Source organism: Mustela nivalis, assembly GCF_964662115.1.
Source record: "Mustela nivalis genome assembly, chromosome: 3".
In the NCBI taxonomy this organism is placed as follows: Eukaryota; Metazoa; Chordata; class Mammalia; order Carnivora; family Mustelidae; genus Mustela; species Mustela nivalis.
The window spans coordinates 175,280,579-175,295,428 of record NC_139022.1 but is presented as its reverse complement, the minus strand read 5'-3'; positions in this window follow the sequence as shown (position 1 = coordinate 175,295,428).

The following is a 14,850-nucleotide window of genomic DNA, read 5'->3' as shown; positions in this document are numbered from 1 at the left end:
TAATCTCCAGTCCTGTCCATGTTGGTACAAAAGTTGGGGATTCATCCTTTCTGATGGAGGCATCATACTCCATCCATAGTGTATATGGACCACATCTTCCTTATCTATTCGTCCATTGAAGGGCATCTTGGGTCTTTCCACAGTTTGGTGACTGTGGCCATTGCTGCTATGAACAATGGGGTACAGATGGCCCTTCTTTTCACTACATCTGTATTTTTGGAATAAATACCCAGTAGCACAATTGCAGGGTCATAGGGAAGCTCTGTTTTTAATTTCTTAAGGAATCTTCACACTGTTTTCCAAAGTGGCCGCACCAACTTGCATTCCCACCAACAGTGTAAGAGGGTTCCCCTTTCCCCACATCCTCTCCAACACATGTCTTATTAATTTTGGCCACTCTAACTGGTGTAAGGTTGTATCTCAATGTGGTTTTGATTTGAATCTCCCTGATGGCTAATAATGATGAACATTTTTTTATGTGTCTGTTAGCCATTTGTATGTCTTCTTTGTATCAACATGGACGGGACTGGAAGAGATTATGCTGAGTGAAATAAGTCAAGCAGAGAGAGTCAATTATCATATGGTTTCAGTTACTTGTGGAGCATAAGGACTAACATGGAGGACTTTAGGAAAAGGAAAGGAAAAGTGAATTGGGGCAAATCAGAGAGGGAGACGAACCACGAGAGACCATGGACTCTGAGAAACAAACTGAGGGTTTCAGAGGTGGGGGTGGCAGGGGAAAGGAGATGGGTGAGCCTGGTGGTGGGTATTAAGGAGGGCACGGATTTCATGGAGCACTGGGTGTGGTGCATAAACAATGAATCTTGGAAGACTGGAAAAATAAAATAAAAATTTTAAAAAATAGGGAAAGAAGAGTCTTTTCAACAGAAGGCACCGGAGCAGGAGCATACCCGCACACGAACAAATGAATCTAGACTTCACATCGTATGTAAATAGTAACTTGAAATGAGCCATAGACTTAAATGGAATAGCTAGACCCAGAGAATGCAGAAGAAAACATGAATTGTGTCTTAATAAAGTTGTTATATGAAACAAGTAGAACCTACAAATAGTGCGTGTCCTTTTTGAAAAGCAAACCCTTTGTCAGTCAAGATCTCATGCACCTGCTGAGTAACTGGCCATGAGAGAGGTTAGTCACTAAATTCAATCACTGATAACTGTTCAGTGATCAGAATAGCTGCAATTTAGGTAGGGCTTTTTTCCTGTGTCTTAGCTACACTTTAGGGCATTGACTAAGGGTTTTGGATAAGATGTAATGTGTTGTAATGTTCCTGTTAGAAATAATTGGAAGTAGATTCATCATTAGCATTTTTGTACAAAGCTTCTGATTATCAGGGACATATTGTCACTAAGGATGTAATACTTGGATTTTATTTGTCCCTCTATAAGCCTAGAAAGTACATATTGTTTCAGTGCTTTTTTTAAAAATTTATTTTTATTTATTTATTTGGTAGTTTCCTTGGAGACTGCAAGCTTTAACCTTGACTCGTGGGCGTCTGACTTCTCCCTCATAACTTTAATTCCATTGCCTTCTGTATCGGAATTTCACTCATCTTTAAACTCCCAGAGTTTGTCAATATTATTTTTTATCATTCAGTACTTCTTTAGTTTTATCTGTGTGTTCATGCTTCTCGATTTTTTATTTCTGAGCTGCCCTGCATCTTTAACTTTCAACTGAAAGCCTTTTTTTTAAATGCCTGAAGGTGTTTCAAAACATCCCCCCCATCTTAAAGATCTGTTATTAATGATTTATTTCTTAATTCAATCAGAAAAAGGCAATTATCATATGGTTTCACTCATACGTGGAATATAAGGAACAGCGCAGAGGACCATAGGGCAGGGAGGGGAAACTGAATGGGAAGAAATCAGAGAGGGAGACAAACCATGAGAGACTCTTAACTCTAGGAAAAAAAACTGAGGGTTGCTGGAGGGAAGGGGGTGGGGGATGGGGTTAGCGGGGGATGGGCATTAAGGAGGTCACGTGGTGTGATGAGCCCTGGGTGTTCTACGCCACCATGAATTATTGAACACTACATCTGGAACTGATTATATACTATATGTTAGCTAATTGAATTTGAATAAAAATATTATTTATTTATTTAACTTGTTGTCTGAACGGTATACTTCAAACTGGAAGGGATTTAAGTTTGGGGATGTGGACCTCTAGTTTGTCCTCTGTTTTCCTTTCACATTGTATTATAGCACTTCCTTCTGGTTGGCTTTGCTCATGGTTTGAAGTGAGCTCAGAATCTTACAGCTTCTTTGAAGGTGATCTCTTTTTTTCCAGACTCATTCAATATTTTCTTCTTGTGTTTGATTTTCTTCAACTTTACTCTGAAATTGGTGGCATTCTTTTTATTCATCTGGCTTGTGAGTTCAGGGTCCTTTTCAATTTGTATCTCCACGTTTTCCATAATTTTTTTTGGAAACTGTCATCCATTCTCTCCTCAAATATTTTTTTCTGCTTTATGTTCAATCTTCTCTCTCTGTAACAATTACATGTTCAATCTCCTCTCTCTCTGAAACAATTACATGTACGCTAGATATTTTCACTTGCCCTCTCCTCTTTTTTAGAAATTCTTTTTGCATTCTGTGTTTCATTCTGGATTTTATTTCTGTGTTGTCTTTTAGTTCCTTCATCTCCTGGTTAACTTCATCTAATCGGCAGCTGATCTGTCTAATACATTCTTAACTTTACTCATGTCAGTTTTCGTGTCTGTGATTTTTGTTTTTTCCTCTTAGAGTTTCCAGTTCTGTTCTTTAGGTCTTGTTCTTGTGTTTTACGTACTTGCAAATACAGATCTGTTTCTATGGTTGCTTGTATGTTTTCTTCTTTTTAACTCATGTTATTTGTCTAATTGTGTGTGTGTCATTGCAGATTGAGTGCAAGACATTGTATACAGAATTCTACAAATATCTCTGAGGCCTAGAATAATGGTTTCATCCTTTTGGCAGGTACCGGACTCGGTGCTGGCTCACTTTCATCCAGTCCCAGAGTCTGAAACGATGTGAAGCTTTGCTTTGGAATTGCTAAGTCTATCTCATTTCATTTTTAAAAGCTCACTTGTTCAAGTATCATAAATGAAATCTCAGCTAGCTTGGCAGGGCCTCTCTCTGTTACCTGTGAGACCTGGGCTCCATGTTATCCATAATCCTATGAGGTTCTCAGAAAGTCTGCTCACAATTTTTTTTTTTTCCCTACACTTTCCAGAATTTGGAAGATGCCATGAAATGAAATTGTAACCCAACAGTTTCTTCTCGTGGATCTAATTTTTGAGTGTATTACCTTATTAGGTCATCACGAATCTTCCAGCAGACTTCATAGATTATGCCCAAGTTTTCTGGTTGTCCTCAGTAGCAGTATCTCTGCAAATTTTCTAGTTCAGCTTCTATTCACTTTTAAATCTACCACATTCTGAATTTCCCCACCACGTCTCCACCAAAACTTCTATCAAGTCATTAACAGCCTCCAAGTCAGAAGCTCTGATGGGCAGTTTTATCCCTTAGCTTTTCGAATAATCCCAATCATTTGATTCTTTTGTCCTCTCCTTCCTCTTAAAAATCCCCTGTTGATGTCCTTCTTTCCATCTGATCTCTTCTCATTCTGCTTTGCCGGTATCTCTTCCCTTCCCAACAGTTACACCCTCTCTCTGAGTGAGCTCATCCACTCCAGTGACTTCAATTATCATCTTGAAGACCCCCGAAGTTATGTCACCAGAGAAGCTCTTCCTGTGAGCTCCAGCCTGCTGCACAGCGACAGGGAAAATGACTTTACCTGGGTGCCTCATTAGCATCTCAATCTGAATGTGACCAAATGGAATCGTCTTTCCCTAAAACTCATAGGTATCCTTAATCCCTTCGTTCTGCATTATTGCTCAGTTTACAAACCTTGCTGGTTATTTCTGCTCAACATTTCTCAAATATACCCATTTTTCCTATCTCCATTGCCTCTGCCTTGGACCAAACCACAGCTTATCCAATGTCCCTCACCCAGCATTTGTTCTTCCTGTTCCCGAATTATTCCCCGTCTTCTGTCCGCCATAGTCAACAAGAGGCTCCATATCTCAGCAGCTCCGGTTCCCTGCTGGCATGTGCTGGAATGCTCCAGGAGCAAGGAAAGGAGAGCAGGCCGCACCTCACACTGGCTCCTGAGGTGTCTGTTCCAGTCTCATGTCACGTCTGCTCACATTCCATTGGCTGAACTGAATCATGGGCACACCCAACCTCACCATGAGGGGGCTGTATCAATCACCCCCCAAGTTAGGCGAACACATTAGCATCCACCATCGTTCTTTTCTTCTCTCTCCATCCTTCCTTCTCCACAACACTGACATAGTCATCTCCTACCTCACATGGTTGTTCAAATATTGCTTCTCCAGAAAGCCTTTCCTGCTTTTATAGATTGGGCTGGTTGCGTCATTAAACCTTCATTCATCACGCTCACCCTTACTTGGTTTGTGACTCTTGTTTCTGCCCTGGGGTAGGATTCATGAGGGCGGAGTCTGTGTCTGCCTCATTTGCCTCCATGTCCCTTGTGTCAAGCCCAGCACCTGGCCTTTAACACGTTTCATTAAATAGCCATCGAGTAGACGGATGGATATTTCTGGGTTGCCAAGGGGAGCATCGTATGCAACTTAATCAGTGAACTTGATCAATAGGGGCGGTTAATCTACCATCGGGACATGGCAATAACTCCTTTTCGGCTGAAAGGAGGTTCCTACTGAGGTCAGGCAACAAAGTCCTACATTTGTGATACAAACTATGATCATATGCTGGTTGGTTCATTTTTTTGAAAATCTGTGTACACCCATAAAACGGAAATGCTGCCTGTGCTAGTTAGCTTGTGCAGGTGTTGTGAGGGTAAAGACCAGCATGTCTTACTGTGTCTAGCTCATTTTTAAGGATAGCAACTAACAAACAGATGTTTTCAGGAAGTGCTAGGATCATCATTCCCCCCTTTCTTAACTTCTTTATCTTGTTCTGTATTTCTCCTGCATCCCCTCTCCTTCCCCATCATGTCTTTAGAACTAACGTGTGAGGTGCTTACTGTTTGAGACCTGGGGGAACCACAATCGTGAATCTAGTCTTATCCTCATAACCTAAGTACTGTTTCTATCCCTACTTTTAACCTCTCTTACATGAACAGTAGTTTTACTTGATAATCCTAAAAAATCATAGTGAATGCAGGGGCACCTGGGTGGCTCAGTTGGTTAAGCATCTGACTCCTGGTTTTGGCTCAGGTCATGATCTCAGGGGCGCAAGATAGAGCCCGGAGTCCGGTTCAATACTCAACAGGGAGTCTGCTTGAGATTCTCTCTCTTCCCCTACCACTCCCTCTTTCCAGCCTCTCTCTCTCTCTGAAATAAAATAAATTAAATCTCAAAAAATAAAATAAAATAAAAATTTTTAGAAGTCCAGCATTTTAAATTAATTTTTTATTTTTGTGAAAGTTATTTATTTATTTTAGAGAGAGAGAGTAAGTGGGGGTTGGAGCAGAGAGGGAGACAGGCAGACTCCACACTGAGAAGGTAGCACAGCTTGATCCCAGCACCCCAAGATCATGACCTGAGCCAAAATCAAGAGTTGGACGCCTAACTGACTGAGCCATGCAGGTGTTCCTCCAGCTTTGTTTAATAAAACAATTTAAGGCCTTAACAGGTGCTCCGAAAAATGAAATTCAGAAGCATATAATCTAATGCAAATTAACTGCGTCATTACGTGAAAAAAGAGAGTTTTGAGTGAGACAGCATAGGCAGAGTTAAAGGCAGGCAACAGGCCAGGAGAACGCTTCCGATAATTCACAGGGAATTATCCTGGAGGACGTGCAGAACCAACAAGGAGAAGGCTGAAGAAAAACAGATAAAGTCTGCAGACAACACAACTGATGACGGGCAAAAGATAAATCCACATATTATGAGATCCCCAGCTTTACTGATAAGAAAATGAAAATTTCTATGGAAGTCTTTAGGGCACTGGGAAAGCCTGAGCCCGGCCATGAAGAGAAGTGCACTGTGGTGAGGCCTGTGGCTGCCGTCGGCCACTTCCAGAGCAGGTGGCGGAGCTGGCTTCTCTTCCAGGCCTTAGAAACCGGCCGGCTGAGCCTGGAGATCGTGTCCCCAGCGCAGTTGAGTGTGTAGTCCCAGGATTTAGTTGGGGAGGGCTTCCACTCCTACCTGAGTGGCCTTATGACTCAGGGTGGTCCTTCCATGCTTCAGACCCTGCGTCTCCCCTTGCAAGGGTTTGTAGGATGACACCCCGGCTCCAGTGGCCGCCCGTGGCTCATAGCTATGGCATTTTATAGAAAAGGTAACCTGGCCATCAGTGTCTCTACTCTCCTCAGTAGCTCTGGCTCTTTTGCTTTGTTAGAATTTGTTTCTGAAGAATTTACAAGTGTGTGAATTCCGTTCTCCAGGCTTCCATGGAAGTGGAAATGCTTGCAAATGGTGTGTATCATTCATGGTTCAAGCAACAAACGCTCTTGCCGGCTCAGGACACGGAGCTAGGCACGCAGAGGCGAACTGGGCAGGGTCTGACTAGAGCTTGATGAAGAAATTCAGTATGGGCCCAGGGGGAAGAGCACCAGGTGAGTCACTGTAGGCGCTGCGTGAGAAACCCTCACGACCTCCCCTTTACCCAACCCTGATCCCTGAAGTTTCCTGCTTTCCAAACCATGAAAATGCATAGAAACAGCCAATGTTATTGTTCACACCCCTGCCTTATATTGTTATTAAAGTGATCACTTTTGTCTGCTCAATTAAAATGCAAACTGTTTCAAATGTATTTACATTAAGATTTTCAGGGTAAAATTAACTACATTTAGGCTGAAAAGATTCACATTTTGTTCTCTTTTTTAAAAACTATTTTATTTTGAAGTCATCTCCGCACCCCACGTGGGCCTTGAACTCATGACTCTGAGATCGTGAGTGGCGTGCTCTCTGAGCCAGCCAGGTGCCCCAATGTACCCTTTTATTCTTAATAAAAGACTAGGTTTAGGGTTGAAGAAATTCAGATTTTTTTCTTCTTCATCAAGATGCACTTACTGTCCTCACAGATGGAAAGCAACTATAAATTTACAGTATGTGTGAGTTTATTGGGTCTAAAAATGTTGGGTCATTATTTATATCTTACTGTAAGAAACACCTTGTCTGGGGAGAAGAAAAAACAGCCTTAGGCTGCCAAACTTAGTTGATATAATTATTAGCTAAATAAAGACTGAAGCTTTCTTCCTGCTAAAACACAAATATGAATTTATTATTGCATACTTTCCATGTTCCCGAGTCCCTGAGGGTTGTTTGTGGAGTGTGGAAAAATAGACATTTAACTCGTATTGTCACTAAGCATGTCAGGTGCTTGTCATTTCTCTGGACTCAAGGCCTGGGCATGGGGGTCATAAAAAGTACCCTCCAGGGGTGCCTGGGTGGCTCCATTGGTTGAGTGTCTGTCTTCGGCTCAGGTCTTGATCTCAGGGTCCTGGGATCGAGCCCTGCATCGGGCTTCCTGCTCAGCGGGGGCTCGCTCTCTCTCTCTCTCTGTGTCAAATAAAGAAATAAAATCTGTAAAAGCAAATGTACCACCCAGGCTGGTCTTTTTATACTTTTTTGAAAAGAACAAAAATCTTCGATCTTGGATGTGAAAGTGAATTATTATCAACCCTCTTCCCGTCTCGCATTTCCAAGGAAGGGGAAGAAGAGAATGAGAAAACGACACAACAGCCCCCAAGAGGAGGCTGAATGAATGAGGACATTCATTCTTTCCATGAACATACAGCAAGTGCCTACTGTGTGCTTGATCCAGTGCATAGTTCCTAGAGTCCAAAGATCAGTCACTATAATAGAGTTCCTGCCCTTTAGAAGCTCAGAGTCTAGAAGAGTCTATTGTGACTTCAGCGAGTGACAAAGGTTGATGTCGACTGGTGGAGTCACTCTGCCTACTGGGCTGCTCTGTGTATCTTCTCTGGTAGATGTCCTTTGTGATACAAGGATTGTCCTGCTTTGTGCCCATCCGATCTTTTTTAAAATTTTATTTTATTTAAGTTCAATGTTGTTGCTATAGAGTGTGTCATTAGTTTCAGACGTAGAGTTCAGTTGTTTGTACGCAGCACCTGCTGCTCCTCACGACCGTTTCCTCCTGAGGGCCCGGCCCCCATGACGCGACTCTCCCGCCCACCACCTCAACTTCTTTCCTAGAGTTAACAGTCTCTTCTGGTTTGTCTCCCTCTGATCCCATCTTATTTTATTTATTTCTTTTCTCTGTGCGCCAGGGTAGATGAATCTGCTCAGGGTCCCTCGGTACTACCCCTCCCCAGTGCAGTTCCCAGTCCGCAGGAGTCTGCTCAGTAGATGAATCTCCCCAGTGCAGTTCCCAGTCCACAGGAATCTGCTCAGTAGATGAATCTCCCCAGTGCAGTTCCCAGTCCACAGGAGTCTGCTCAGTAGATGAATCTCCCCAGTGCAGTTCCCAGTCCACAGGAATCTGCTCAGTAGATGAATCTCCCCAGTGCAGTTCCCAGTCCACAGGAGTGTGGGATCCCATCATGACCACATCTCCTCCTCTCTTTCCATCTTCTGTGTGGTCCTGACCTCCTTTCTTGCAGGGAGCTGTCCCCTCAGCCATCAGTTCTTCGGGGAGATTAGCTCTACATGTGGGTTTAGACGTGCCATGTCTGTGCAGAAGGTGAGTTCAGCATCTTCCCGGAGAGCCATCCCGGACCCCCCCCAGGCCCACTGACTTTTGTCTGCCTTTCCATGGGCCTCAACCCTCACTTCTTTGCATCCATCATTCAGTCTTCTACTCTCCAGGTTCTTCACAGCTAGTCCAGCCACTCGTCACTGTCTCACTAGTCTTGTATCTCTTTTCTGCCCCTGGTCACTTCTTTCTCTTCCTCATGGATGGCCGCCCAGGATGCCCAAAGCTCAGCCCTTTGGGAGGACCTTTCTCTCCACTGTCTTCTGCTGTCACTTGAGTGAGGCTACAAGCAGCTTTCTTTATGATCTTGGGGTTCTTTGGCTCACCAGCATAGAGACAGACACAAGGCCAAGGGTGGTGCAGAGATCATTTAGAGCAAGCCCGTGCCTGGGCGTGGGGGAAAGAGCCTCAGTAAGAGGGTTACCAGGGTGTTCCCTCAGCAGAGCCAGGGGAAAGCTTTTGAAGGGACCAAGGCAGGACAGGAGTGACATCTAGGCATGTGGGGTGGGGCGGGGAGAAGTAGATGAAGTTGGAGGCGCATGTGCACTTGAAGGAGCTTGCGGGTCCGCACATTGTTCGCGTTTATGGCTCCAGCCCTGGGCATGATTCTTAGCATGCCGAGGAGGGAAAGGCGCCCACGGTGACTGGTCTGGTCTGGTGTTTGCAGCAGCAAGCCGGTAGTAAGTCAGGCCCACGAGCCTGTTGCAAGCTTTGGCCTTGGGCTTTCTGATTGCATTCAGCACCCGCAAAGCAAGCTGGAGAAGTGGGTGACCTGAGGGGGGCTGAGGTTTTCTGAAAGTTCCTGTCCTGTCAAAGAAGTGCCTGAGAAAAGAAAACCAAAAATGGGTGAGCAGACTTTTCAGGACCTTTCATTCTGAAATGGACTGAAATTGTAAGGCGATGAGGGCGCGAGACAACTTTGTGCCGAGAGCGGCTTTTCCAGGCAACTGCCTCAGGGTCCTCGAGTCTCACTTGCAGCTACGTTCTGAGCCCATCCACCCGTCCCCCCCGCTTGGGTTCGCACCCACCTGCTGTACCAGGCGCGCCACAAATCCATGGAATGACAGGAGCATAGTCTCTTCTGAGGAAAGTGTTAGTGGGTTTGATGTGTTCCCAAGACAGTTGTATCAAGTTAGCCTAAAGCATGACTTCATTATTATCTTTATTTAAAAAAGAATTATGACTTAGAGAGATGTGTATGACTGCCGTGTTGGCAAGGAGTGGACTGTGGCAGACTCGAAGGTGTCCATTTGTCTGGACCAGAAAACATTTCCTAGGGTTCCTTTCCAGGACGTTCTCAGCTGCAGTGAGGCACGAGGCGGGTTTTTGTGCACAGTCTAGAGGATAGGAGTGAAGTGGCAGGCATTTTGCTTTTCTTGCTGGGAAGCTCAGAGCATGTCCTTGTGTGGCCCACCCAAATTTTGAAGTACGTGCAGGCACACGTTGCTACTTCCCTCCTGGCTCAGCTCCTGGATGTGAGGAGGAAGCCACTGTGTCTTCTCTTTGGATTCATCGTTGCTGGGCTCAGCCGGGTTTTTCTTGGCTAATACACTAGTGTCTTATCACTGCTGTAACAATTCACCAAAACTGAGTGATTTAAAACAACATGAACTTATTATTTTACAGTTCTGGACAGAATTCTAACACACGTCTCACTGAGCTAACGTCAAGGCGTCCGCAGAGCTGCGTTCCTTTCTGGAGGCTCTAGACATGAACCTACTTCCTTCCCGTTTTCAGCTTCTAAAGCTGCCCTAGTTCCTTGGCACGTGGCTGCCTTCCTCTACCTTAAAAACCATCAATGTCACCACGGCTTTCTCTGATGAGGCTGAGAAAGATTCTCTGTTTTTCTGTGCTTACACTGGGCCCCTCTACATGATCCAGGATGGTCTCCCCATGTCAAGATCCCTATCCTTAATCATGTCTATCAAGTCCCTTTGCCATGTCATGTGACGTATCCAGGGTTCCAGGGATCTGGATAGGGACATCTAGGGGGGGCGTTATTCTGCCCACCACAGCTGGTTCGTCCACCGTCACGCCACCATCAACAACACTTCTCTGGGGAGGTGCCCACCCAAACGTGGTCTCCTGCATCTTCAGGCCTGCTGTCCCCCTGGAAACTTCCAGTCCTTACTGCCACTCTCCCAGCACCCTAGATCCATGTGTGTAAAGCGACGCTTCTTCCTGCCCAGCTCGCTGCTCCTTCTGATGCTCGGCTTCTGTCTAAATCTGTACATTGCTCCTTCTTCTCCTAAAAATGCATCTGATCAGCTTGCATTGTTATACACAACAAAACAGCAAAAATCAATAGATAAGCAGGAAGGATTGAGTGCAAGATATGGACAGAAAAGTAAAGCAAGAAGGAGGAAACGCTGATGCACAGCACATTCTCTGAAGTGGAGTTTAATCACCAGCAGAGGCTCACAGGTGTGGCTCTGGGTTTCCTTGACAGCAGAGCGAAGAGTGAACTATGGTCCTTCACGGGGATTTTTTTTTTTTTTCCAAGCATTTTTGGCAGCAGCTTTTATTTTTATCTTTTCAGTGACCTATTCCAAATACCCTGACACCATAAAACCGATTAAAGCCAGAGGGTTCCTGAAACCTGGCTCCGTCCTGCCTTGTTCTGGGAACACATAGGGTAGCTCCAGCCTGGCTCCCTTACAGTACGTCATCCCTCATTCCTGGGGCACCTCTGCCCAGGACCCACAACAACACCTGCTTCCTCTCGTCCTTCGGGGATCAGCTCACATGCCCCTTGCCCCCACCTTCCGCTTCTCTTCCACCGAGTGACTTCTCTGGGGCACTATTAGTGGCTGGGATGCCAACAGGAGCACGTCCGGCTGCTCCCACTGGGGTGTTCCCAACAAGATGCATGTGGAAGCCCACACCCCATACGTGCGAATGTCTTCCAGCTAGAAGTCAAGCTGACCAAAAGTTAAATGAAGTATGTTCTACCGTCCTTTCTGACAAGTGTACCATGTTAATGAAAAGATTGTAAGAGCCTACTTAGCCAGAGTGAGCCATTTTGTTGTTTATGCAGTAAACTTAGATTGAACCTGCCCCTTCCCCCAAGAGGAAAACGCTTAGAAATAGAACTGGTGAAATATGGCCAAATATTCTCAATAACAGAGCACAGATACCAGGACATGTCAGGCTGGGCAGAGATAACGGAGCCCACACACAAGGACGTGTCCGGCCAGGTGGAAATGTCCAATCAGTGAAAGCGCACGTATTACCTCCCTACCCGCCAAGGATGAGCCAAGCCAGGTGGAGACATCCAATCAGGAAAGCACCTCCCTAACCACCCAAAATTGTGGGCCCTGCTTTTTGGGCGCCAATTCTGACCAGAGTGATAGGCCAGTTCAAATAACTACTACAGGGTGAATTGTAATTCAATTGGCCACCTGTGGGTGGGCAGGCTCGACCACATGGCCTTTACTCTATAAAAGGGAGACTGGGAGGGGCCCCCTCTTTGCAAGAGATGGCCCTGGCTGGTCAGTTTGATTCTTGATGCTTGGTGCGAAATAAAGCTTTGCTTGACCTTCGCTTTTTATCGGGCTCGTCCTTTTGTTCACAGACCCTTTCAAGATTAAAAATATGGTTTTAAATCACTGAAAGTCATTCGGGATGAAAGGCAACTAAAGGTGATGATCGCTGCTCACATGTGGGCATTCTGTTCATGGACCATACAAGATAACCTACACAAATAACTCGTAAATTATTATACACTTATTCCACGTGATTTTTCTTTTAATATAGCTTTAAAACTGATTCTCTGTAGAAAGAAATGATTTAAAGGATTAAATAATAAACTATCATTATATTTAAAAATGTACTTTAAGAAGTACACTAAAGAAAATAGAAAAATTTTTAGAAAGTAAAATTATTTCCAGATTGTAGTTTAAAGTTTTATTTTATTTTAAATATCCAATTATCTGTTAAAATTAAAAGGCAAAAATGCAAATTGTAATTAACAATTCATAATTTAAATTTGAAAAGTCCTTCAAGTCTTTTTCTTCAGTTTTTATTAAAATGTAATCAAATCTCATTACATATTTTTAGATAAGTGAGACCAGTGTCCCGTGTCCTTTTTGTCAGAAATCTCAAGATTAGGCTTTGTTTATAGGTTCGTATTCTGACTTATTGATAGACAAACACAACATCGGGATTCTCCACCGCCAAAGCAACAGGTGTGAGGACCCCCTGATGAGCATCAGGAAGAAGCAGGAAACAATATGGAACAGAAAGCACAGCTGGGAGCGCTTCCTCACGAAAGAGTCTGTGACATTCATGATTCAGGAGGGGAAGGCTTTGATACACAGATAATAACCGTATTTCTCTCCCACTCAAATGCTCCCGCCGTTCTGACCCCCTACTCTGAAGCCAGTCTTTGCTTATGACTGGCCTTATTTTATTATCTCACTCCCAATTCCAGAACTGGGCTTCATTCGATTCTTTCTTTGTTATCCAAACCCACAAGGGGAAGCCAGTCTGGCGAGGAGCCTGACCTTGCCTGTCTGGGTCGACGCTGAGAGTAAGACAGACACGGAGCCCCGAGTCCGGAGCAATGTGGGCGCATCTTTGGGCAGATCTGCTGGGAGGGGTCCCGTGGGCTGTAGGTGCAGATGTGGACCCATAGTCTCTATCTTCAAGATGCTCAATTTCTAGTGGGAAAGAAGGACAAACAGACGCACGACAAAAGAAAATGGCGGGCATTGTTTGTTTTTCATCTTTGTTTGGTCTGCACCTGTAACTCTGTCTGCTCCAAAGTGAGCTTTTACTGTATCAGTGCAGGATGTAAAAACATTTAAACCACACACGCATTATTTTGCAAAGAACAAGCCACATTTACAGGACTTCAACTACCTGTATTATACTACAACGGAATATGATTTCCAGGGAAATTTTTTACTATATGCACATAATAAACACACTTTGTTTTTTAATGTTATAAGGTCACTGAATTTTTTGATCCCCCCACATTAGACCTTTTCACATCCATTTTTTCATAGTATAAATAATCAAAAACAGAGAGTAAGCCTGTAATTTATATTCTTTGTAAATGTCTAATCATACTAATGAGGTCCCAGCTCAATTAAACATACAACCAATAGCATTTCAATTTCAGATACGTGTTGTTATCTGAGTATCAAGATAAAACTTGATTTATCTTGAAATCTTGAAATAAAACTTGATTATTTATGACCATAAGAACTGGTCCCATTTCTCGGTTCTCTGCAGTGAAGTTAACCATTTGAAGATGAGGTTTGGATCTAACCTCAGGCCATGTGTCCGTTGACTGTCAGCGAGTTTGTTCTAGTGGGATTCTGTCCTTGCCCTGTGTCTGCCCGCTGAGTTCCACAACAGTCAGCCTAAAGGGAGGGGTTTTTGGTAATCATTAGAGGGATTGCTAGGTCGAGACACCCTGCTACATTGAAGCTATCATTTATCCTGGGGGTAGAAAACAGTTTCTGACAACTCTTTTTTAAAAAAGTTTCCATTTTATATTGCCCCTGGCTTATTAATCTCCTGGGGTGTGAAAAACCAGAACTCTCTTTCTCTGTGTATTTGCATCCACATTTTACTGCTGTCCACACCCTGATTTCCAAAGGCCCAAGGGAGATCTTTGTGCTAGAGACTCCTCTCTAGGTTTTCCCAGCACTTGGGGAAAGCTGGATGTTTTCAGCTCTGGCATTGGGATCAAGTCAGAGTGGGTGAGGAACCAGCCCAGCCCCTTCCACAAAGTTACACCCTGAGGAATGACCGCCAGGAATAGGTAGTTTCTAAGTGGAAGATCAGTTGATATATTCCTTCCAGGTAAAGATGACACTTTAACAAAGCGCGAGAAAGCAATTGCATTTTGAAAGGAACATGCTCTTGAACAAGAGCATTGGAAGTGAGTGCTTGGCAATGTTTTCATCAGTGCATCGAGTCACTGAGGTGGTGTTGCTGACATAATGTCACCTTTGAAACCATTTATGTTCACACGCTTTGGAAATTGGAAACAATTTTCTGCCCTATTTAATAATCTTTCAAATGATGACTTTCAGTGAGCTCTCAACCTATTTGTTTAAAACATCAAAAAGCCTGCGCATTCTGATGACATGCGAGGAGCAGAGGATCGGCAGAGAACAAAGACCAGCTCGC